At 36.6% G+C, this 22,642-nt stretch overlaps 1 protein-coding gene across 3 annotated transcripts in view; it reads right to left on the bottom strand.

The window, feature by feature from the left end:
* FBXW12 (F-box and WD repeat domain containing 12) overlaps window positions 1–22,642 on the bottom strand; it is a 1,108,462-nt gene that overhangs the window by 261,873 nt on the left and 823,947 nt on the right. The gene's annotated exons all lie outside the window — the stretch shown is intronic.

Raw genomic sequence — 22,642 nt, 5'->3', positions numbered from 1 at the left:
ATACATATTTACTGAATGTTCACTCATAGGAATGAAGACAACTCTGCACATGGAGAAGGCTATTAACCTAAAGAGGCACCAGGGGACAGCTGCAACACTCCTTCTGTAACTTTGGGGTCTGTATTGTACAGGGACTAAACTAAGCATGTGATGCAGAGCATAACTTCAAACATAAGATGAGCTCTATTAAAACTGACCAAGAAAGGAAACAATAGCAGGCCCTTACAAACTCATGTTTACAGAGAAGCATGAAAATGGAGTCAATAAAAGAAAGATTAAGGTACGTGTGTTTGGAATAAGAGGGAGTGACCTGGCCCCCATGCCCTGCCACACACAATTTTACGCTGCTTCCTCATTCAGAGCAGTATGAATGACAGCCAACTCGCCTGCCAACCGGCAAGCGGGAGGGGTTTTAGTTTCATCTCTAGTACCGGACCATTTCTCATCCACACAGTCAGATCTTTCACTTTGTTCAGAAAACTCTGCCTAACTTTTTAAGGGGTCCTGTAAAAAGGAGCATAATGCTTTTTCAATCTTACAACATGTAGAAATTACTTTTCTAAATGACAACAGTCAACCCGAATCGTAGTGGCCTTAAACAACTCCCCCTAACAGTCACAAGTTCGGTTCTCAGTCAGTAGTAAAGCGTCACTGTCGTACCTAAACAGGCACTTACATGTGGGCCGCCGGCTCTTGCTTTCCTCGGTATAGTCCCACAAGTTATCTTACAAGCATAACAGTCCCCTCCAGAGTTTGAGATGCATGGATAGCCAGTCATGGTCACACAAGATGACTCTAATAATGTGACCTAATTTTGCATGCCCATCAAAAGTTTACAGGTCTCACATCAGAGCTAGTACATAGCATTGCAACTCAGTGTAAGAAAATTCAATCTAACGACTTACCTGTTACTGCAGGAGATGTGTAGTGTAGTCAGTAATAAATCCCCCTCGCTCTCAATTCTTTCTTCACCGCGACCTCAATCCTCTTCCTTCAGCTGTGTACCACAAATGAATCTACCGATGCAAAAAAACGGCAGGACGGTGTTTTGGCGCATGCACACCAGCTGAAAGACGCTGGCATAAAAAAAAAAAAAACGGGGAAAAAGTAATGTGGTGCATGCGCACAACAGCTGAGGGACGCGGACGTGAAAACACACGGAAAAAAAGTAAAATTTAAACTTAAGGGTCGCGGGCCTCATGGAAGAGCTCTGAGGGCCGCATGCGGCCCGCGGGCCGCGGGTTGGACACTACTGGTCTAAGTCCTATGTCATTTTCCTGTCAAAGGATGAAAATATAGCAAAGTAACAACAGTAAGACAGGCATGATTAGTTCACAGTTCTGACTGCACAAGATAGGCACTAATGTCTAACAGCATATGTACAAACTGCACTTCTATGAGAAATACTGAAAGTTTTCTCAGAAACAGTAAAAACAAGTATTTGTCAAAGACAGAAGCCAGATAAACACTGCTACAAGCAGAAATGATCACAGGAATTATTGTAAACATTGACATAAATAAAATATTAAAATAAATACATTTTTAATAAACATAAAAATAGAAAAGAGAATAATAAATCTAATAAAATGAGAGGATGGGGGTCCCCAAATAGGGTTATCTGCGCAGTAAGCTGGAAAAATCAGCATTGGATCATGGGAAGTGTCAGAGGGCTTTCTTCTTTAACTGGCAGAAAAAGACTGAACACTTACTGCCTATGACAGCTGAAGGGTTCCCTCTCAGGATATTCTCAGCCAATTAGCTGTCACAGGAAGAAAGAGGATGGGATTCTGAGCTTTTGAAAGCTGACCAATACTGGGTTACCTTCGCAGATAATCCAAAATGCCACTGAGGCAATAGGAATGATGAACATCAAATAGAAATTCTAGCCTAATAACAAGCAGGCCCCAAAAGAAAATGGCAGGAGGATAACTTTCAAACCAAGTTAAAATAACTTTCCCAAAAAAAGTCAAGGTCCAGCTAATGCATGAATGTCTCTGGAATCTGATCACCTTACTCACACCTCCTGCCCCAGTTTCACTACCTCTCTCACACAGACTGACTCTCAGCCCCTTAGCCTCGGGTTAGACGGTTTCAGATAGATGAGTGTTGAAAATAATTCAGGAAGGATTCACTTGGAAGTGGATGAACTATCTTTCCTCCTTTCAGGAAAATTCCATCACATCCACCAACATATGTTAGAAGCATGGTTCATAGAAAGAGTAGCCTCCAAATCACTCGTGCAAAGGCTTTTATTCCATGATATTTTTGGTACCAAAGAAAGAGCAAGTGAGGAGATCTGTGTTAGATCTGTCTTTTCTCAACCTTTATGACAAAGTTTGAAGTTCAAAGTGTTGGTCCTATAATGAGTGCTTGCACTACTTCCAGACTATTGCCTTGTGGTACCACTGGATCTCAAAGAGGTTTATCAGTCACATACCCATTTGCTCACAATTTAAGGAAATTTCTAATGTTTGCTGTATTTGAATAACATTTTCTGCACTCTGCATTACCCTTTGTGAACACTCAAGGTGCAGTGGAGAGCCCAAAGGGTCTAGCCCCAGTGCTGGCTCACTACAGATTGCAGGACATCCATACTTTAACTTATTTAGATGACTTGCTCACTGCAGATTGCAGGACATCCACATTTGAACTTATTTAGATGACTTGCTTATCTCTGCAGAGTCTTCTTCTAGATGTTTGGATTCCTTAACAAAGGTGTCCAATCTTCTGTCACATCCAGAATTTCACTCAAACCTACAAAAGTCTTGTCTCAAACCCTATCACAAAATTGTCTTTTAGCTGTCTGACAGATACATTCAATCCAAAGATTTCTTCCGAAAGAAAAGGTAATAACTTATCAGGAAATCTTTCAGAGTTTTTCTCAACAATTTCAGGCTCCTTAAGAATTTCTCATTATTCTAAGCCTAATGGCATTAGTGATCCTTATACCACTTGTCAGATTACAATTGAGAAAAATCTAGTTGTACCTAAAGAATTCTTGAAGCGAGCACCTACACCCCTTTGATTTTCAGATTCCTGTGCTGAGGTTTGTAAAGCAATAATTGAAGTGGTGGGGGATCAGATGGCACTTAAAGGACTCCCTTTTTCTCTTCCAACCCCAGTTCAATCTGTCCAGACTCTTCAGATTATGCTTCGGTGCACTTTTCATGGGAGTATAAGAGCAGGGTCTGTGGGACTCTTCAGACAGACCAAAGCAAATAAGCATCAAGGAAATGCTAGCAGTGATTCATGCTTTGAAATCTCTATACCATCTATGGGCTCTGGGCCCTTTACAGGTGTTACAGACACAGGGGTATATCCTCTTTGCTGGTTGTTCAATGATGGCTTGGGAGTTGGCTCTTTGGCATTCTCTGACCCTTCAGGCCTTCTACATTCCATCAGAGCAAACACTGTGGCAAACTGACAGACTCTGCAGAGCCTGAACAGAGCCTCACAACTGGAATCTCGGTACAGGCATGCTTCAGGACTTGAACCGTATGTGGGAAACACCTCAAGTACATCCGTTTGTCTTCTTAAAGACAGACAACTAGAAAAATTCTGTCTTGAGACTTCCTTGCAGTCAACCATAAAGAACAGATTATCTGTCATTCTTTTGCTTGGGAGTGTTCTAGTATGCTTTTCACCCTTTCTAATGATTTCCAAGTTAGTTCTAAAGATTCAGAAAGAATTACCAAAATTCACTGTGGTGACTCTTTTTTGGTCCAGGGAAGACTGGGTCTTCCTTCTTATGGAATTGGTCAAGGGCAATTGCCACAAGCTTCCTTACAGACTGGATCTAGTCACAACAGCAGAAGGAGAGTTTGATATACCCAAACATCAATCAACTACAAATGGTGACCTGGATGATTCAATTTCAATACCTTTTGGGCACCTTCTTCAAGAGGATGTGCAGCAGGTACTAAAGTAGGTAAGAAAACCCTCTACTATAACGTTTTATGTTGGCAAATGGAACAGAGTTTCTTATTAGTGCCTTGCTAATTACAGGTGTTCCAAATGGGAAGCATCACATTTGATTCTCAAATATTTGTGTGAGCTACTTAAAGCTGTCCTGTTGTATGCTTACATCAAGGTGCACCTTGCAGCCGTCTCAGCTTGTCTGCCTATGGATTCCACTCCTTCTTCTAAGTTTGCATGCAAACAGTTTCTGAAAGGAGTGCTGCAAGAGACACACTCAAAAGCAAACTCCTCTACCTTGGGATATCAGTTTTTTCTCTAGAAAAACTGACCTTAACTTCATCTGAACCAGCAGGCTGACTTGCAGTTCATTACTTGAAAAACTCTTTTACTTGTTGTCCTGACATCTACAAGGTAAGCATCTTCAGTTGTTAGCTCTCATGATGAGTGCACCTTGCCTGGTTCCTCACAGGATGGGGTTGCATTACTCACTAATCCTTCTTTCATGCCTAAAATTGTTTTTTTTGTTTACCTTGAATAAAGCCATCATTCTCCTAGGTTTCCTCCCCACAGCCAAAAAACGGAGAACAGCTTCTACATACACTGGATGTGCACATGGCAGCTCAGGTACTATCTTGACTAAACTGTGTCATTTAGGAAGGCTAAACAGCTGTTTGTTTCCTATGCTGGGACTATGAAAGGCCAACCTGTGTCAATACAGACTACATCTAGATAGCTGTCCTCTGCTATTTTTTTGCTTCTCCCACAGTGGTATAAACTATTCCAGGTAAAGTTAAGACACATTCTATCAGTGCCATCTCCTATTTGATGACATACTGGAAAGGACTGGACAAGGGCAGCAACTTGGTCCTTTGTTCATACCTTCACAAAGCACTCCAAACTGGATTTCTTCTTTAGGTTCAGGACACACTTCGCTCAGTCCATTCTCTAGGGGCCCCTGAACCCTTATCCTTCTTCCTCCTAGTTAGGGTAAGCTTTGAGAATCTACCTATAGGTTATTGCAGCAGTGAGACTAAAGAACATAGTAAAGATGTGTAAATCTTACCATTAACAGTAGATGTTTGAATTTCTTTAGTGCTGCAGTAGCCACACCCACCATCCCCCTTTGTAGATATTTCAGGTGGGACACAACCTTCTTTGTTATAGTCATTGTATTGTTGTTCTTTGGATGATTTTTATGGTGGTTATTGGCAGTTGTTGGCTCTGGATGAATTTTCCTTCATTTTTTGGGGCAGTAAAATCCTCAAGCTTTACCTTACTCTGGTTGTTGATATACTTCCCTCCAAAAAGGGTGCAGCCTATCAGAAGACAGAGTGAGTGAGAAGGAAAGGAAGTGAAGCTTTGTCAAACTGGCCAGGTGTTGTGTCCTTGGCAGGACACTACCCATAGGCTATTACAGCAGTGAAGAAATTTGAACATGTACTGTTATGGGTATGTAGGACTTACACAACTGTACTTTTTACTGAAAAGGGATACTCACCCAGTTTGTCCATCACCCCCCATTGTTCACAATATATTTGGAACATTAGCAATACTGCCAAGACAGTTTGCAATTAAGGGTTACCTCATAGTTAATTTGCAGTGTAAACTATCACTTTACATTGACAACCTAATGCTTTATCTTGCAGGCCCTGATAATGACTTGCATATAGTGATTTTGGAACTGATTATGTTTAGTCCATTTGCAAGTTAGACAGTTAATGTCACTAAATCAAAACTATGAAAACTAATTATGGATTTCTTGCTTCATTAAGGGAGATGTATTCCCTTTTAAAAGAAACTGATACTATGGTTTATCTTGGGATTCCATTAGTGTGGAATTAGGGGAGGCAGTTCACAAGCTGTATGATGATATACTGGACAGAGTCAGGTTATAGTTATCTAAGTGGAAGGGAATTTATTTTTAATTTTTGTCAGACAGTTCATGTATAATCATAGTATGTTTTACCCAGGAAACTATATGCAGGACAGGTTCTCAGATGAATAAATTAGTCTAAGTTTTTATAAGGCATGGATCTGATTCAAGAGTTTGTTATAAGATTCTTAACCCTTCCTGCAAACATGGGAAGTCTAGGTTTACCAGATTCTGAATTGTATCACTTGGAGACTAAACTTAAACTGTTTCATGCAATACTAGTTTCAGACCAAAATCATATTTGGAAGAAAGTTATGCTTCAGCACACAGGGGCTATTAAAATACTTTTTATTGACATTTTATTGTACACAATTTCTAATACAGTAAGCAGTGCAAACTTCATGAATGGTGGCAACTGGGCTGACCATTAATTTTTTACTTATACATGAACTGTATTCTGCTTTGCCTTTGTCTATCATCAGTTTAAGTTTACTGGTCAGCCAGCTCTTACATTTAAAACACATAATTTATTATTGTCTGCATTCCGTCACTTCCAGTTAATAGTTCTAGGACATCTTTTAGATAGTGCCATATCATTACACTTTGTATTTTATGTTATTACCATATCCCATAATCTCCATTTATTCTATGGTATCTTCTCATTATTTTTTTCCATTCAGTAATTTACAGCTTTTAATTCTTCCAACTCTGGGACGTCCAACAACCTCCACTTTCCTATTATCACTTTTTAAAAAACTAGCCATAATAATAATAATACCAATTACCAACTATAGGAAAGGCTAATTCGTGTCTATATATAGTTTAATAAATACTCTGCTTCATCTGTCTGCCAGCTACTCCTCATTGTCTTTTCAACCAAACAATTCATATAGCAATGAAAACTGAGTATCCAACTACAGCTCCAAAAAATGTCTCCTGTCTCTCAATACTGTCTCCTGACATATTCAACAATTAGCATTTGCTGTAGGGAACATCTTGTTCAGTTTACAATTGGTGTAAAAATATTTATGTAAACATTTTGATCCAAAAATCTGAAATTTGCTTGCCTTGGTTACTTTTAATGGTATTCTGCATACCTTCTACCAGTGATCTGTCAATCCTGTTACATTTAACTTCCTCTCCTACTTAGATACCAATTCCTCCCTAGTACTTTCATCTTTCATAACTAGCAAGTCCTTACATATTGTCATTACTAGCCTATTTACAGTACATTGTTGTTCTCTTTCCACTTGTAATATTTGAACCAAATACCAGCTTGTTTTTACTCCCTTTTTCTTTATTGTAGCTCTCCAGTATACTCAGAAGGCCTGATATCTGCATCCCACTACTGTGGGGTAATACATATTCCTCCCCTGTGTCTTCCCACATCATCTTTTTATCTCCTTTCCTTAGTTGCTGCTTCATCACCATTTCTTTTTTTTAACGAAGAGATGTTTACTTTAAAACAAATAAATAACAATAACTAAATTCAGTAAACTTAAATTACAAGTATTATAGCAAATTACTGACAAAACAATCAACACAAATTATATACAATATTAAGGCCTGATAGTAATTTTTGAGATTAGCACTCCAAACTTTCTCAGTTCTCATTAGTTAATTCAGTCATTAATAATACAGTTCTTTAAATATAGGTCATTAAGTGAAATCACTTTAATACAAGGGTTATTAGGAAAAATGTATTGAGATAAATTCTTAATTCTTTTACTTTGGCTTATTTGACTGCAGTTTCCTTTAAAAAAAAAAAAAAAAAAACAAGAGAACATCTTCAAATGATGGAGGGGTAGGTATTCTCCATTTCTTTGTGATGCTTTTTCTTGCAACAGCCATGATGGTCCATGGAATATTAGAATTCATATTCACCATATTATTTTCATCTATTATATTAAATAATATTAGAAACTTTGATAAAGAGAAATGGTCGGAAAATAATGCTTACAATTTTTTTTCTATTTTTGGCCAAAATAAAGACAAGGAAAAACATTAATAAAACTTATGGACCCAATCATCTTTACAATTTTGTGAACATCCCCAACATGAGATAGTGGCATTTCCATTTATTTTAACAATTCTTTGGGGAATTTCAAATCTTTAATACAATGATGCCAACAACCAAACCCCTTAACTTCCCAAAGTTCTGACAACTGAACATTAATTTTATTATGAAAATGTGTTTGTAATGTGGAAAGGAATAAGAAATTCAAACCAAATTTTAATATCAATATTAGAGTAAATCACATTTTTAATAAAATTTAATAAGAAGTTTAAATATTTGTAATCTGTGTGACAAATTAATTTATATTGTATTATATTACAAAGATAATGCCAGATTTATTGTTTGAATTCAATACAATATTTTTGCATTGATGTTCTGATTACCTAGAAGATTTAAATGTAAAATGTTCCAATTCAAATTATAATTAGGATCAATCCAATTTAATACAATTTTAAAAATTGAGGCTTTTACATAAGATTCTATATCAGGAAACTTAATTCCCCTGATTCCAAGATCTTATGCAATGTGAAAGAGCTATTCTAGGTTTATGAGGATACCAAAGGAAATTTAAAAGAAGATTATTAATCTCTCTAACGTGTTGTTTATGTGGAAAACAGACAAAGCTTGCATTATATATAATATTTTGGGAAAAAGAATAATTTATTAGTTGAAGTCTATCCTCAAAAGAAATTATGAGTTTATTCCAATTAGAGATAAGATTTTTTGATTATATTAATAATGTTATCATAATTGACAGTTATTTCATCTACAGAAGAAAGTAGTTTAATACATAAATATTCTACAGAATTAACCTTTAAGCCAACAATGTTATTTACATAAGTGGAATTATTTATTTTTATTTATTTTGATATATAAAACCTGCTTGATCCAAGTCTATTACTTGAGCTATGGGTATTTTTATTCTGTCAGTAAAAATAGACATAAAAATCTTGTAATCATTACTCAGAAGTGAAAGTTGCCTATAAGAACAACAATTTAGAGAGTTTTTATTTTCTTTTAATATTGGTGAAAATAAGGAATATTTCCAGGAGGGAGGGATCTTTGCAGTAGCTTGAATAAAAGGATATAATATTAGGTGAAAGAAGCTTATATATTTCAGAGATTAACCCATCTATTCCAGTAGCTTTATTAGGCTTTAGTTTTTTAACCTGATCTATGACTTCTTTATGAGCAATGGTTTTATTTAAATTGTCTTTTAAGCTCGAAAGTATTTTCTTACTGTTACGATTATTATAATTGAACATAGAGATAGTTGTCTGAGTATTTATATTAGCATTTAAATTAGTATAATGAAATTTAAAAGCATCAAGGATTTCAGCTATATCCATTGTACTTTTTTTTACTTTTTCATTTCTAATTTCTAGAATATTATTAAATTTAGACTGCATCTTAACTCTCCTAGAAAGATTGTGCATATGTTTAGGAGACAATGAATAAGAATTTAAGTTTAATTTTTCTAAATCCAAAATTTTTATGAGTTAAAATGTCAACATATTGTTTTATTTCAATTTTGTATTTCTTGTACATTAATTTTGTTATTTTTAATATCCTTGGATTTGGCCTTTACCAGACAATTCTGAATATTTTGGAGTTCTGAATCCCACTCTCTAATTTTATTTTTATACCAAGTTAAAATGTTACCATAAATCTAGGGTTTTAATGAATCCTATATCATAATATTATCTACATCTGGTGCATTATTAAATTCTAAAAATAAAGTCAATTCTGAAATCATCCAAGGTTTAAAATCTTTAAGTTTAGTTATGTAGGAAGGTATTCTTGTTATTAATGATAATGATAATCTTTCAGAATTAGTCTGAATGTTTAAAATAAGAGCATCATGATCTGAAATAGAACAAGAAACTATAGCAAAGTATGATATACTTGAAAACAGATCATGTGAAACTAGTATACAGTCTATTCTGGTCTCTGTAGCACATTTAAAATTATGATGTCAGAATAATAAAGAGTTAGGATTTTTCATAATAAAAGTAGCTTTTAAGTTAAGAGCTTCTATCCACTTATATAATACTTTGGCTGTAAAGGTTAATCTTAGTTTATTTTTATTGGTAGTATCTGATTTATTTAGTAAGCAATTAAAATCCCCTCCTATAATTAAATTACCCTTACATTTATCAAGAATTATATCTAGATGCTTTTTTAGCAAGATTTGTTCCTAAACTTGGGAACCAATAAATATTAAAGTCCATAGCCTATTGTTAAATGTGTACAGTACAAAAGTTAACAAACCTTCCCAAGCTTCATATTTATATATAATTTGAGGAAATACTGTAGCATTTTTCCATAGAATCATAACACCTCTTGTTTTTTACATTTAAAATTTGATTGAGCTAAAGTGTAAATTTACTTGGGTTTCAAATGTTTTCTGTATGTTTAATGTGAGTCTCTTGCTGAATTTTATTTTTGGATAATGTACTAAGTTTGTTCTTTTCCTTGGATTATTCAATCATTTAACATTTAAAGATAATACAGATGCTTCCATTTAAATGATCACTGTTTATTTATATTTAATAGTACAAGTAAAAGTATAGAAATCTGAAATTTACACATACTTTCAATATATTTTATGCTTTTGGAGCCAAATATTGAATAAATCAGACCATAAAAATGAGAAAAAAGATAGAAAAATAAAATATATATAATGAATTTGTAAATAACATAAATTAATGTCCAGCATGGAACTATCACAATTTCTAGTCCAATAGCAAAAAAAAAAAAAAAAAGTTATTAGACTATCCAACACAACCATACAAAACAACATAGATCCATAACAGAGTCCTGTAATTATATGAAAAAGACAGAGACTATTACAAAATTTCAAAGAATAGGATGGCGCAGTGTTGCACCGGTAGCATTGTTGCCTCACAGCAAGAGGTTCTCCTGTTCAATTCTCAGCTGGAGTACCTTCTGTGTGGAGTCTGCATGTCCTTCCCACATTTGTGTGGGTTTCCCTCTGGGTGCATCCGTTTCCTCTCACATTCAAAGACATACATCTGGAGTGTTTCTCCCCGGGCCTCCACTGAAAATTGGCTTAGTTCCAAGTCGGACTTTCCCGGTTAACAAATGTTAAATGAAATAAATAAACAATATTAATGATTTAATATTAATAAGGATAGTATTAACATGTGAGGAAATAAACTAAATTAATATATTCTATTAAAAGCAATACTTTAAAGATATTATTTCATATTTGGATCTGTTTAAACGAGTAAACACCCAAATCCATAGTAACCCCTGCATATAATAATACTATTAGTGTAGATAACAGATTGTAGATTGTAAATTGATATTATTAGAGCAAAGTTCTACTACCAAGAACTTGCACTGAAGGAACAGACAGAAACTGGACAAATAATAATACTCTGTATAGCATGTCTCTTTCCAAACATTTACATATTAATGTAATTCTTTCTTCATACTAAAAACCTTTATAGAATATGAAGACTTACTTAACATTTCTTACATGTCAAGATACAAGATCATCATAATATGTGAAGACACTTTCTTGTGTGTTTATGGCGCTTACATGCTGCTCTGGCAGTGTTTACTGTAATTTCTAGTGAGCATGTCCATCATAATCATATAGTAAATGTGCATCATTTACGAAAAAAGACCTTGAACTAATGAAATGCCACAAGATCTGTATTGTCATCTGTCTCTTGTAGTTATTATTTAGGATTAATATGAATTTACAAAACATGCTTACTGACTGCATGTTTCAGGGTAATACATACCTTTTCTGTGGTTGTTAAATGACAAGAAATAATTAGACAAGTCACTATCTGATGTGTATGGCGTAAGAGCTGTAGAGTTCATTTCCTCTTGTTTAGGCATAATGATGTAAAGTATATAGCAGTACTGTCTGTATCATATTATCATATATATACATTTCCTGTCTAAACATATAATATTCAATAACTGCAGACAATGCAAATAACCCCAATGTGTCCACCGTCCTTGCTGTTATATCAACTCTACATATTATTTACATCATATTTACTCCCCCTTGCGTCTCTTTTGCTTCATGTCCCTCTCACATCCTTTAACAGCATGTCCATTTTTATTTATATGCATGGATCAAGAATTGTGAAGAGAATTATTACATCAATATAAAAGTACTGAAATGTTTCTTTATAACATAAACACATTTGTTTTAACTAACTACATCTTCTCTTTTTACCCTTCTGTTTTGCCTATATCTGCATTAATACCACTGTATTCTGTGAATATTCTACCCATTTAACATCCCCTTTATATTAATTCTTGAAATCAGTTTTCCCTTGTTTCATTAAAGCTAACCACAAACTCACATGAGAGGTTTGGTTACAGGTAAGCCACTTTTGTTTACATTGTGTACACATGCCTTCCTGTACCTTTTCTATGGCTGCCACGACTTCTGTTGAATCTGTGAGATTACAGACATAAAAACAATGCTGCAAAGAATTAACTGGGCCTGAGTGCTTTTGTAAGTATCTAATAAATGCCTAAATAAATCAGAGTAGCATTTCCAGTGCATCCTGAGACTGATATAAACAGTTTATCAATTTTGTACTAAATGTACATTATTTTTAATTCCTCACATACTGTAGTTTTTTTGATATTCATATATCATACTGTCATATCTCAGTCATTTTATATATAAACGGAAATGAAAGACTTGAAAAAGCCCCTAACAGAGCAAAACTTACTGTCTTTTCGTAGCTGTATTCAATGGTAAGCAGTTTTGTCTCTAGTTAAGTCTTCATAAAAAACAAACAAACAAAAAAAAAACTTTGCAATCAGATGAGGGAGATTTTTCATATCCTACCTACTTTGGACTAGGAGAGGATTAACAGAAACCCAAGAGCTTGTAATATGAGATTAGCTCTGATACGGATTTTTAGTGTACATTGTGTTAAATTCCTCATGTTTCAGAACAGCTTTCCTTTTTAAGTTATATGGCTTAGTTATAATAGCACATCCTGCATTTTTGTATCTGTATATTGTGTGAACATGTAAACTGATCATGTATACAACTATGTTCTCAAACTTGTTTGAAACTACACAGCATAAATAAAAATAGGCTAGCTATACATCTGATAGATTTATAATGGAATATTTTCCAAAAAACCTTCTCTGGTCATACAAAACAAAATTTTGTGTTATTGCAAATATCACTTCCTGTGTTTTACTATTACGTACTGTTGGTAACACACTGTCAAAAACTATTGGATATAAACATTTAGATATAATCACCATGCACAATTATAAAATAAATCATCTATTTGTGTTATAAAGCAAACTATGTGAATGTAATTCTTTGCTATATTAAGAATTCCATTGAGCAGAATGACTTAAAAAAAAAAATAAATAAATAAATAAATAAAAAAGATCCTTCTTTAAGCATTAAACACCATTAATACAAATTCTGACAGACTGCTAACTTGTAAATGTGCATCTCTTTCAAATAGGGACAAAAAGCAACGTTTGAGCAGACTGCAGTAGATCCAATACCAATGAAGTAAACCAGTACTGCAGTCAAACTCGCAACAGCATCACAAGAGAACTAGTTACGTAGAAATAATGAACTCAGAAAAAAGTAAGTGAACTATCTCAAAGGTGGAAAAGCCTTTTCTTTAATAGGAACCAATTGGAGAGGGAAAGGGGGGAAAGATATGACGAGATCACCACACCACTGGGGACACTGGACCAAAGACTAGTCATTCAAAATACACATAATGAGGCACTACATCACTAGGGAAAGATACCACACCTCCATAAAACCAAACCAAAACCCCTCCACACTAAGAAAACCCAACAAAGCCACAGCAACATCTCAAGGTCATAGTAAAGCAAAGGACCATCGTATCAAATGATAAGAACTAACATTAATTAATTTATAATAAAGCCACCAGTGTTGTTTGATGGAATTCATTAGCATCCAATACTACCTGGCAAATGTAATAACAACACACCACAACAGCTAGACGTCACATGATATTAACAAGAAGCTTGAAAGAAAAATCAATAAATGTATACTGTGAACGTTAAGCAAACAAATAAAACTAATAAAATAGAGAAGTAAAACTAGATATCTATCAAAAGATAAAACTTGCAATAAGTGCATAAACAATCTATTAACTAATAAATGTCTAGAGAATGCAAGAAAGTCAGGGAAACTATTAAATGACCATGCAGCTATAGGCAACACAGAAAGCCAACAGTTAAGAAAAAAATATTAAACTTAAATGATCTTACCAGACTTGGTTTGTAGAGAATAGAAGTTATTCTTCTAAAAGTGAGTTAATAAAACAAATGAAAACCCATTTAAACTATTAGTAGGTCATTTTAAAGCAGATGCTTTAGTAGATTTATTGATATTGATGGAAGAAGGAGCCTAGATTAGTCAGAACTCTCCCTTCTTTGGGCAATGCCAGTACAGAAATTACCATTTCTTTACAAGACAATGGGATTTGTTTACCTTTTAATACCCTGTTAAATAATTTATATCATGCTTCAACAATATCCTGATTCCCCAGCCACCAGATTTCTACTGGCATGCCATCCCACCCTGGTGATTTCTTTACTTACTGTATTTTGTAACTGGTCCTCTACCTGCTGTCTTGTAATGTATCCTGTTAACCTCTCCAATTCATCCTCTTATTTTTTTTTTTAAGTTTTAACCCTGACAAGTATTCTTTAGTGTCCCACAGCCATGTGGAATCATCCTCCCATGCCATGCAGAAAAAGCAATCGTTATAACATTTTTTAAAAATATTTGCAATTTACCCCTGGTATCTTGTTAGCACTCATGTATGGAGGCCTGTTAACTGCAATATACTCTTTTCCATTTGCTGCTCTTAATCTATTTGCTAATAGCTTTTTTTGTAGTTTGGGAGTATTAGCAAAGTACCTCTGCCTTATTACTGTTTGTTTCCTCAAAATGTCCTCATGCATTGCTTTTTCCAGTTTTCCTCTAGTTTCTGTAGTTCAGTCTGCTTAGTCACCGATGCCCCCGGCCCCTTTTTTAATAAGTTCTTAATTTCTTAAAGCTGGTTTATCTGCATTCGTTGGTGAAATGTCCACTCCCTTTGCTCCTGTTCTTCCCTAAATACCTTAATGTTATCCTTTAATTCATCCCACCTTTCCACTGATCTATTCAAACTAGTATTAAACTCTTTCAAAAGTCTACCCAGTTGAGTCTGAAAGCTTGACTTTTGTTCATCAGTCTACTACTCACTGCTTGCTTTCCAATGCCTTATTATGCTGTCAACCTCCAGTAATTCCACTTCACATTCTATCAATGCATGTTCTGATAATAATCTGGGGTGTGTTCTTATCCTCTAGACCAAATACAGATGCTCACTGGAGATATAAAACCTGACCAGTGTAGCCCACTGTCTATGTCTGTCTGAAGAGTAAGTAAATGTCCTTCTTCCTGGAATTGCTTCTCCATATCCATCCAACCAAATGCCTATCACAGCTGTTGCACATACCTCACTTCTGGGGAGATCTCCCTAGCCCTAGGTCTTCCACGGATGTCAAGGTTGTTTGTCACTACATTCCAATCACCCCCCCCCCCCCAGCAGTAAAATTTTTTGGTGAAAGTTGGCAATTTCATTAAAAATATGTCTCATGTCTTTCTTGAGGTCCAGGATGGTAGGTACAGATTGCCCAATGTGACTCTCTTTCCTCATTAATTACCTCATCAACAAATATCAACTACCTTTATCTTTCAGGATCTCTTCCACTTAAAACTGAAAACAAAACTTATGTATTTACTGTAACGATAGAGCCATGCTGTCTGATTTTCATCTGGTTCCTCATGTGGGTTGTTGGATCCAACTGGATCTGACCTCAGCACCGATTTTGATGCTTCTCAGATCTAGGCCTCTGACTCCTCCCCTACCCATAATTCCCTCCACTCCATGTTATTACCTCAGATTGAGTTTACCCTAGTAAATGATAATTTATAACAATGATACTATATTCAAAGTTGAACACTAGCAGACAGGTAATAAACAAGACTGGAAGCAGTCTGTTAAGACTGCTCACAGGCATGGTGTAAGTGAGAACTACCTGGTCACCAGAAGCCCATCTGTGCCAGTTTGGAAGGGGGCAGGATGAAGGGAGATTGAACAGGATGAAAATCAGACGTGGATAATTTGCTATGATAAGTACGCAACTTCCTTGTCCGATGTTGTCTATTTTCATCTGATTCCTTATGTGGGATGGATTCTCAAGCTGTTTTACCTAGGTGGTTATCAACGAAGGGGACATTCCTGAGAATGGTGGAACCAAAAGAAAAGCATAATCTGGACTGTACATTGAGTTTATAATGAGATAAAGAAGTGTGAACTGTTAAACAGTTTGCTGCAGTACAAATATCACTGATGGGAAGTCTACTTGTAAAGGCAGTTGATGTGGCTATTGTCCCTGTGGAGTAAGATTTAGGTTTAGATTGTAGGGACATGCCCTTTTTATTATAGACAAAAGAACTGCAGTCTGATAGCCATTTTGAAAGAGTAAGCTTGGCAACTGCTTTGCCTAATTTTGATCTTGAGAAGGCAACAAACAACTGATCAGACTTTCTGAATTGTTTAGTCCTGTGAAGATAGAACCTGAGCTGGAGATGAAACTCCAGCATATGTAGAATACATTCATCTTTGTTTGGGAATTTGGGGAAAAAGACTGGTAGATTTACTGACTGGTTTAAGTTTGTTTTAGATGCTACCTTAGGAAGAAGGGAAGGATGCCATTAGTCCTCAAGGAGACTCTGCCTTTATGGAATACCAGATAGGGAGGTTTGCAGGAAAGGGCCTGTAACTCTGAAATGTTGGAATGATGTAACAGTCACCAGAAACATTGTTTTGTTTTCCAAGAGAGGAACTTCAAATCTTCTATGCTGCTGGATCAAATGGAGGTTGAGTTAATGCTTGTAACATGACAGTAATATCCAGGGAGGTGCTGTAGGTGGTCATAGGAGAAATGTCCCCCCTCAAAAAGACTTTGGAGACTCTTAAGGAAGCTACAAAATTATCATTTTGCTCTGTGTGGAAATTTGATATTACAGCCATTTGCAGTGTAATAGCAGAATAACTAGAGTCAATGTGGAAAAGTTCAGACAAGAACTCTAATTAGGAAGGAATGGGAGCAGAAAAGGGTCTAATTCTTTTGACACAGTCCAAATGGAAAATCCCTTCCATTTTCTACGGTAAACTGTGCTTGCGGATTGTTTTTAAGTGGCTGAAATGATCTGAACAACTGATGTTGGGAATCTGGCATCTCTGGCTAAGGTTAGAACTGGAAGGACCAAGTGGTTATATTCATGGGGTTCAGAGGAGGCAAATCAGACAGGTGGGTTAATAGGTTTGGATACTGATACAACAGCCACGGGGGATGTACTAGTAGAGGCCACAGGAAGGGAAACCACATTTGTTGGGGCCAGAAAAGAGCAATGAGGATCACTCTGGCCTTGCATTTTCTTGCTTTCTGAATGAATTTGTTCATTAAGGGTAATAGGGGAAAAGTATAAAGGAGACCTGGTGGCCAATTGTTGATCAGAACATCCCTCAGTTACTGTCCTTGTGGAGGGATCAGAGCAAAGTAACTGCTGCACTTGTTGTTTAGGTAAGATGCAAAGAGGTTACAGCCAGGTTAGCCCCAATGTAGAAAACTCAAGGTTGGCACTACTGGATTGAGGGACCACTCATGTGGCATTAAAATAGTTCTGCTTGATTTGTCTGCTAATACACTGCATATCCATCGTATATGCATTTTGCTATCACACAATGCTGTAAAGACATCACCCACTGCCAAACTTTCATGGCCTCTCAACAAAGGAAATAGGAGCAGGTTCCTCCCTGTTTGTTGATATACCAAACCCCCATGTTGTTTGTCTATATGGAAATCACACCCTTGGTGAGAATGTCCTGGAATGCCTGCAATGCTAGGAGGACTGCCCTCATCTCCAACACAGTGATGTGAAGACTGACCTCTAGATGTGGCCAAGTAATGTGGACTGTCCTCTCTTCAAAATGACCCCCCCCCACCCTAGTAGATAGATGTATGTGGTTACTACAGCCACAGGTGGATCCATATAGAATGGAATGGGCATCCTTTTGTCAGTGATGGATATTTTATCCACCAAGAGACATGTTTGCTGCAGATTTCAGTAATGTGAATTTTCACATGCAGTGGATGAATGCTTTGAGAACACTGTACAGAGTGAGTCCATTGAAGTACTCTCAAGTGAAATCTGGCTAGTAGTCTGACGTCCCTCCTCTGGGCCAGTAATCAAGGAGCCTGAGTCCTTACCATTGACACAGGCGGTGAACATTCACTTAGAACAAAAATTGATACACGCAGTAATTTCAGATGCAGCTCTGTGCACTAAGTACAATTTCCCTTAAGAGTATACAGGGAGCACACCCAGTCCTGGGGCTAGATTTCCTCTTCAGGCCCCAAATAAGACTCCACTTTTCTCTTTGCAGAAACCAGTGCACTGTGTCCCTGTTCCAAGTAGCTGACACACACACTCAGATTTGATTTTCATATACACATACACACACAACTGGGAAGGGCTGGCACAGATTTACCAGCTATGTTCCCTCTGCCCAGACTATAAGATTGTTTCACTGCTACCAGCCAGCTCCTCTAAGGCTCTTAACAGGGTACCCAATTACTTTTAGTAAAATTAATACTTATACAAATGGTAATGTTTGGCCAAATGGCAAGACTTTCCAGAGCATGAATTCTACAGTACCACCAAATAAATGAAATTCTCTCAAAGGTTAAACTACTTTCTAAAAGACCAGCCACAATGAAAGGGTAGATATATTTAATAATAAATAATAAAATAGAACCATGAAAATACTGAATAACTATTTGCAATAAACACCAGAGTTTCAGTTCACAGGAAATATATAAAAAAACACAGATGGAAAGACTCAGACAGATACAGAAAAACAATACTTTTAGCTAATCTCACCATTTTCGTAACTGACTGAAGCATTAAAATTCCATGGTTACTTACGAAAGCAAGGCAAGATGAAGTGAATGAGTGGTCTTTGTTGTCAGGTTCCCAAAAACAGAGTGCTGAGTGTCACTATCACAGCTCTAATATCTAAAATAACTTCAGTGGTGGCTATGGAATGACATCACATCTGGTCACCTGATTCTGTGGTTCCCACACTACCCCCTTGACTAGAAGCTGAACAAGAATCTAGCACAGATGTGCCACAATACACACTTAGAGCTTTGCTAAGGCATCTAGAGACTGTAAAACAATTCCAATACTTTCATCCTTTTTGTAGAGAATAACCAGCCATTCTCTAGCACCCCAAGGTAGTAATTAGTTCACCACTAAAGACAATAAGAGCGGGATACCAGACCAGACACTGCATCTCTGTGGCATTCAGGCCTGTCAGAAAAAATCTTTATGGCCTAAACCAAGTCATTTCATTTCAAGCTATTTTTCATAAGGTAAGCTGGGCTGAGCTTAAGCCCTTCTCTTCCAGCATCCTCTGTTAACATATATACATTTCAGACTCACATACATGCATATTTCTCTTCTGTCCAGCAGGACCTACTGTTAATACATTTTTGACACAATCAATTTTACAAATCATTTTGATATACAAATGACATAAAATTCTTTACAAAACTCCAACTGGCATACTTTACACATGCAGTGCCCTACTCTCTCTTGCATAGCTGGCACTACCTCACACTGTCAAAAGTGGGACCATTAGAATTGTGGAGGCCAGCAGACCTAAAAGCCAAAGAATCAACCTTGCTGGGGAAGAAGGATGATGAAGTATCTGTGTAGCTGTGAGATGCACAGAGAGTACTCTGGAGTGGGGAAGACTGGTGATCTGTAGTACTGAGTCCAGGTAGCATTTTATTTTATTTTATTTATTTTTATTTTACATTTGTTGACCGGGCTAGTCCAGCTGGATATATGTCCATTTTCAGTGGAGGCCCGGGGAGAAAAGCTCCAACGGTTATAACAAGTTTAGGGAATACAAAAAATAACAAAGTAAAACAAAACAAAAATTGAGCATAAAAGATAAAAAGACTTTAGTATAGGTAATATACATCTCAGAGGAAATATCCATAGCAAGATAGTATTCCTAACAAAGTTATTAAATAATTGCAATACACAAATTTGATAATATCAAAATATAGTGTAAATAATACATAGTCTTACTAATATCGATGTCAAAAATTTTTTTTTTTTTTTTTATACAGTATATATGAGATAAGTTATATCCACAAAGATGTTATGTCAGTGGGGATCAATCAGGATGTAGTAAAGAGAGAAGGAAGTATTGTGGTAGAGGAAAGGAAGAAGAAAGGTTAATCAGGGTTGGTACAGGAGCAAAGCCAGTGTTTATTAAGATGGATTCTCAGTTGTCTTTTAAAGAGTGGAAGAGTGGACAAAGATGAGATATTGGGTGGAAGTTTGTTCCACATTTTGCCAACTGAGTTGGAAAAAAGGCAATCTCCTGCAGCATTATTGGGTTTGGTACTATTAACTAGTAGTTTATCTGAAGAACGTAGTTGTTTCAGGTTGTTGTAGGGAGTAAGGAGGTTAGAGAGTATTGGTGTTTTGGATGGTTGATATAGAATGTTGTGAGCTATTAAGAGCTGTTGATAAATGAGCTTGTTAGGAAGTTCAAGCCAGTGTAGTTGTTTTAAGTTCAGGCAGTGGTGTGTTCTATGAAAAGAACAACAACGTACTGGATATCACCAAACACGATTTAATAAAAAAATATAAGTCTCTGACGTCTCGGCCTTCGCCTTCAAGGAGTACAGATTACAAATGAACCATTGCTTTATATACAATTCAAGTACATCAATTAAAGGCAATTAAATAATGGTGTGTTCTAAACTGGGATTCTGTGGCAAATCGAGCAATATTATGGTAAGATGAAGCAAGTTTCTTAAGGTTACTTTTAGAGAGATTAGTGTAAATAGGGGAAGCATATAGAAGGGTAGAGAGGAGGTGAGATTGGGCTAAGGTGGTCCGGGCTTCAGGTGTAAGGAAGGATTTGATTTTGTAAAGGGATCCAATCTTTTTGTTAACTACTTTTATTGTGTTGTTGATTTGACAATCAAAGTTAAGATTATTGTCAATAGTAATACCTAGTAGTTTTGTAGAAGAATCAGGAGTAATATGAGTATAATCAGTGGAAGTAATAGAGAAGTTTAGGGAAGTAGATTTACGGGTAGGTGAGAACAGTAGTAATTTGGTTTTCTTGGGGTTAAGGAGTAGACAACGGTCAGAGAACCACTGTTCAACAGTGGTAAAGGTTTTTTGGGTAAGAGGTTGGAGTTCAGCTTGAGAAGAAGCAGTGCAGATTATAGTGGAATCATCTGCATATTGTATGCAAGTGGTGTTAGGGATAGCTGATTGGAGGTCATTAGTAAAGATAGAAAATAGAAGTGGGCCTAGGATAGACCCTTGAGGTACTCCTATAGAGATAGGAAGGAGGGTAGATAGTGAACTTTTCCAGAGTACTGCCTGCTGACGATTTTCAAGATAAGAAGTAAACCAAGTTAAGGAGAAGGGATCAAGTGCATGAGATTTTAGTATGTACAGAAGAAGTTTATGATTAACCATGTCAAAGGCTTTTGATGAATTCTATCTGTTATGTCAGGGTTAGGTGGCTTTTGGTCAGATTTACTGTAATTCTAGATTTTGCATTAGGTCAAGCAAAAGGTTCAGAAGATGTAACAGCAGATCCTTGGGGGTAGCAGTTAGATGCCAATCATCAAGATATGGGAATATTTGGATCCCTAGCAGGTATAGATGTGCTGCCATCACTACCATTATTTTGGTAAGCACCTAGGGGACTGTGGCGAGACTGAAAGGCAGGGCTCTGAACTGAAAGTGATTGGCTCCCAGACAGAAACAGAGAAATCTCCTGGATTGCTTCTCTATCTCTACATGATAGTATGCATCCTGGAGATCTATGGAGCACATCCAATCATCCTTCCTCACCAGAGGCACAATGGACTGAATTGTGACCATCCAGAATTTTTTCTGTTTTTCAAACTGATTTAGATGACTCAGATCCAGAATGGGACTGAGGTCCCCTGTTTTCTTGCATACTAAAAAAGACATTGAAGAGACTCTAAACTCTAACTAGCCTTTGGGGACCGGCTGGATGATTCTTTTTTTCTAGCAGCTTGGACACCTCTGCTGCTACGGCTTCCCACTGACTGGAAAGAACATTGGGAACTTTTTTCTTTTTTACTGGAAGAAGGGAAAAGGGAATTAAACAGTCTCTGGAAATTATATTTTGCACCCAATAATCTGTTGCTATATTTTGCCAGGCTTGTGGGTGCTTGAATATGCACCCCTGGACTACCTCCAGAGTGCAGCAGTTGGGCAACCCTTGAAGAGCATGGATAGGGCTTCTTGGTGAAGGGTGTGACACCCCACCTCTGGGCCAGTAATCAAGGAGCCTTTTTACTGGAAGAAGGGAAAAGGGAATTAAACAGTCTCTGGAAATTATATTTTGCACCCAATAATCTATTGCTATATTTTGCCAGGCTTGTGGGTGCTTGAATATGCACCCCTGGACTACCTCCAGAGTGCAGCAGTTGGGCAACCCTTGAAGAGCATGGATAGGGCTTCTTGGTGAAGGGTGTGACACCCCACCTCTGGGCCAGTAATCAAGGAGCCTCAATCCTCACCACTGGCATCAGTGTATGACATTCACTGGGAGGATAACAGGTACACACACAGTATCTCCAGATGTAGCTCTCTGCATCAAGCACAATCAAGCACAATTTCCCTTAAC

The sequence above is a fragment of the Protopterus annectens genome, chromosome 7.part0 (genome assembly GCF_019279795.1).
Source record: "Protopterus annectens isolate FY-2018-M chromosome 7.part0, PAN1.0, whole genome shotgun sequence".
In the NCBI taxonomy this organism is placed as follows: domain Eukaryota; kingdom Metazoa; phylum Chordata; order Ceratodontiformes; family Protopteridae; genus Protopterus; species Protopterus annectens.
The sequence above is the reverse complement of the archived record's forward strand: the minus strand, read 5'-3'. Positions and strand labels throughout refer to the sequence as shown.